Genomic DNA, 5,033 nt, shown 5'->3' with positions numbered 1-5,033 from the left:
AAACAATTTACATACCTTAATTTAAAAACATTTCATTGCTAAAAAATGCTGACCATCGTTTGAGCCTTCAGCAAGTGTAACATTTTTGTTGGTAGAAAATCTTGCCTTGAAGTTGATGGCTGCTAGACTGATTAGGGTGCTGGTTGCTGAACGCTAGGGTCTTCTCTGGTTCAGCAACAAGGCTGTTTTGCTTTATCATTCATGTGTTCACCAGAATAGCATTTTTAATTTCCTTCAAGAACTTTTTCTTGGCATTCTTGGCTAGCTGTTTTCTGCAACAGGTCTAGCTTTCAGCCTATCTCAGCTTTCAATAGGCCTTCCTCACTAAGCTTAATAATTTCTAGCTTTGTACTTAAAGTGAAAGAAAAAAGTGTGACTCTTCCTTTCACTTGAATGCTTGGAGGCCACTGTAGGTTATTCATTGGCCTAATTTCAATATTATTATGTTTTAGACAATAGGGAGGAAAGGGAGAGAGATGGGAAAACGGCTAGTTGGTGGAGGAATTAGAACACACATAACCCTTATTGATAAAATTTGCTGTCTTATATGGTTGCAGTTCGTGTGCACCCAAACAATTATAAGAAAAACATCAAGAATCTCAATCACAATCATAACAGATATAATAATAATGAAACAAATTGAAATGTGAGAATTACCAAAAAATGTGACACATCAACATGAAGTGAGCACATACCGTTGGAAAAATGGTGCTCATAGACTTGCTTAATGCAGGCTTGCCACCAAACTTTCAATTTGTGAAAACTGCAAAATCTGCAAAGTAGAATAAAGTGAAGCACAATAAAGTGAGATATAACTATACATAGGGCCTTGGGCCACATCAGGTAGTCTGTGCTAACCATGGGTATTAGTTTTACCTCTGGAGGGGCTGGAGACTCAGGAACTAAAGTTAATTACATGGACATGTCATGCTATGTGACTGAGCCCAATAAGAACCCTGGATACCACGGTTTGACGTGAACTTCCCTGTTTGACAATACTCTGCTTTATTATGCAGTGTTGCTGGCAGCATTAAGTGCTATCAATATGATTCTACTGAGAGAGAACAACCAGAAGCTTTAAAAAATCATCACCTTTTACCCTTGCTGATGTTTTTTTAAAAAACATTTTTATTATAGACAATGAGCAAACATACAAACATTCTTGACATGCAAACATTCTTGACATGGTTACACTCAATGGCTCACAGTACCAATACATAGTTGTGTGTTCATCAACATGATCATTGTTTCAAACAATTGCATCTCTCCAGCAAAAGAAAGAAAAAAGAAAAGACTCATACATGCCCCTTCCCACTCCTTTTCATTGACTGCTAGTATTTCAATCTATTCAATTTATTTAACTTTTGTTCCCCCATTATCTGTTTATTTCTTATCCATACTTTTAATTCATCTGTCCATACTGTAGATAAAAGGAACATCAGACACCAGCTGATATTTTTTTAACCTTTCACTGTAATAAACCATAACCATGAGATTAACAGCTTCTCTGAGGTCTGTGAGTCTTGCCAGGGAATCATCGAAGCTGATGGGTGGCCTTGAAAACCTCTAGCATGCAGTGGAATGCAGACGTTTTCTTATTCTGTGGTATCTTTCTCTCCCCACTTTATGTTGTAATTGTTTTAGAAAATACATCTGTATACATTGAAAATTCCATCAGATGATATTATAGTTTTTGCTTTCAGCTGTCAGACATATTTTAAATATGTTCTGTATAAATAAAACACTATATAGTATTTATCCAGATATTTAACATTTATATTGCTTTTTCTTCATTCTTGACATTCCAAGTTTCCTTCCAGTATCATTTCACTTCTGTTTGAAGAACATTTAGCAATTCTTTTAGAGTGGATATGCTGGCAATCAATTCCCATAGTTTTCCTTATCTCAGAATTTATTATTTTAAATCTTTATTTCAGAAGTATATTTTCACTGGATATATAATTTTGTGTTGGCATTTCTTTTCTTTCAGCACTTTAAAAATGTTCTTTTGCTTCCTTCTGGCCTTCACAGTTTCTAATGAGCAATCTACAGTCATTCAAATTGTTGTTCTCCTACAAATAATGGCTTTTTTCTTTTTTTAAAAAACTATATAGTTTTTAGCAGTTTGATCCTGATATGGTTGAGTATATAACATTTTTTTGGCTTTATTTGTTTGGGGTTGACTGGTTCGGGAATCTGTAAATTTATATTTTTTGTCTTCTGCCAAATACAGGAAATTTTTTAAATTTTTTTATTTTATTTTTATTTTTATTTTTTAAAAAAGAAATAAAATGATAATACAGAGAAAAAATAAAAATAAAAAATAAAAAAAATTTATAAACAAACAAACAAACAAACAAAAAACTATAGCACAGATGCAGCTTCATTCAGTGTTTTAACATAATTACATTACAATTAGGTAGTATTGTGCTGTCCATTTTTGAGTTTTTGTATCTAGTCCTGTTGCACAGTCTGTATCCCTTCAGCTCCAATTACCCATTATCTTACCCTGTTTCTAACTCCTGATGGTCTCTGTTACCAATGACATATTCCAAGTTTATTCTCTAATATCGGTTCACATCAGTGGGACCATACAATACAGTATTTGTCCTTTAGTTTTTGGCTAGTCTCACTCAGCATAATGTTCTCTAGGTCCATCCATGTTATTACATGCTTCATAAATTTATTCTGTCTTAAAGCTGCATAATATTCCATCGTATGTATATACCACAGTTTGTTTAGCCACTCGTCTGTTGATGGACATTTTGGCTGTTTCCATCTCTTTGCAATTGTAAATAACGCTGCTATAAATATTGGTGTGCAAATGTCCGTTTATGTCTTTGCCCTTAAGTCCTTTGAGTAGATACCTAGCAATGGTATTACTGGGTCATATGGCAATTCTATATTCAGTTTTTTGAGGAACCGCCAAACTGCCTTCCACAGTGGTTGCACCATTTGACATTCCCACCAACAGTGGATAAGTGTGCCTCTTTCTCTGCATCCTCTCCAGCACTTGTCATTTTCTGTTTTGTTGATAATGGCCATTCTGGTGGGTGTGAGATGATATCTCCTTGTGGTTTTGATTTGCATTTCTCTAATGGCCAGGGACATTGAGCATCTCTTCATGTGCCTTTTGGCCATTTGTATTTCCTCTTCTGGTAGGTGTCTGTTCAAGTCTTTTTCCCATTTTGTAATTGGGTTGGCTGTCTTTTTGTTGTTGAGTTGAACAATCTCTTTATAAATTCTGGATACTAGACCTTTATCTGATATGTCGCTTCCAAATATAGTCTCCCATTGTGTAGGCTGTCTTTCTACTTTCTTGATGAAGTTCTTTGATACACAAAAGTGTTTAATTTTGAGGAGCTCCCATTTATTTATTTATTTCTTCAGTGCTCTTGCTTTAGGTTTAAGGTCCATAAAACCGCCTCCAATTGTAAGTTTCATAAGATATCTTCCTACATTTTCCTCTAACTGTTTTATGGTCTTAGACCTAATGTTTAGATCTTTGATCCATTTTGAGTTAACTTTTATATAGGGTGTGAGATATCGGTCCTCTTTCATTCTTTTGCATATGGATATCCAGTTCTCTAGGCACCATTTATTGAAGAGACTGTTCTGTCCCAGGTGAGTTGGCTTGACTGCCTTATCAAAGATCAAATTTCCATAGATGAGAGGGTCTATATCTGAGCACTCTGTTCGATTCCATCGGTCGATATATCTATCTTTATGCCAATACCATGCTGTTTTGACCACTGTGGCTTCATAATATGCCTTAAAGTCTGGCAGCTTGAGACCTCCAGCTTCGTTTTTTTTTCCTCAAGATACTTTTAGCAATTCAGGGCACCCTGCCCTTCCAGATAAATTTGCTTATTGGTTTTTCTATCTGAAAAATAAGTTGTTGGAATTTTGATTGGTATTGCATTGAATCTGTAAATCAATTTAGGTAGGATTGACATCTTAACTATATTTAGTCTTCCAATCCATGAACACAGTATGCCCTTCCATCTATTTAGGTCTTCTGTGATTTCTTTTAACAATTTTTTTTAGTTTTCTTTGTATAGGTCTTTTGTCTCTTTAGTTAAATTTATTCCTAAGTACTTTATTCTTTTAGTTGCAATTGTAAATGGAATTCATTTCTTGATTTCCCCCTCAGCTTGTTCATTACTAGTGCATAGAAACGCTACAGATTTTTGAATGTTGATCTTGTAACCTGCTACTTTGCTGTACACATTTATTAGCTCTAGTAGTTTTGTTGTGGATTTTTCCGGGTTTTCAACGTATAGTATCATATCATCTGCAAACAGTGATAGTTTTACTTCTTCCTTTCCAATTTTGATGCCTTGTATTTCTTTTTCTTGTCTAATTGCTCTGGCTAGAACCTCCGACATGATGTTGAATAATAGTGGTGATAATGGATATCCTTGTCTTGTTCCTGATCTTAGGGGGAAAGTTTTCAATTTTACCCCATTGAGGATGATATTAGCTGTGGGTTTTTCATATATTTCCTCTATCATTTTAAGGTAGTTCCCTTGTATTCCTATCCTTTGAAGTGTTTTCAACAGGAAAAGTATGGGAAATTTTAAAGCCACTATTCTTTTAAATCATTTTTCAGCCCTCAAATTCTTTTTCTTTTTCTTCTGCAATTCCAATGACATAAACATTAGATCTTTTGGTATTGTCCTGTGGGTCCCAGAGCCTGTACCTTATATCTTCAATTCTTTTCTATTGCTTAGTTCAATAATTCATATTCATCTATCCTCAAGTTCACTGACTCTTTTTTTTGCTATCTCCACTCTGGCACGAAGCCATTCAGTGACTTTTTATTTTAGTTATTGTATTTATCAGATTCCAAAATTTCCATTTTGTTCTTCTTTATGTCATTGGTTTCTTTCCTGAGACTTTTAATCTTTCCACTTGTTTTAAGGGTGTTTGCCCACTTCCTGGAGTAGTTTTTCTTTTCCTGGATCAGTTTTGTAATAGCTGCTTTTAAGTCTCAGATGATTCCAATATCTGACCATTTTGATTTTGGCATT

Source organism: Tamandua tetradactyla, chromosome 2 (genome assembly GCF_023851605.1).
Source record: "Tamandua tetradactyla isolate mTamTet1 chromosome 2, mTamTet1.pri, whole genome shotgun sequence".
In the NCBI taxonomy this organism is placed as follows: Eukaryota; Metazoa; Chordata; class Mammalia; order Pilosa; family Myrmecophagidae; genus Tamandua; species Tamandua tetradactyla.
This window is presented reverse-complemented; position numbering follows the sequence as displayed.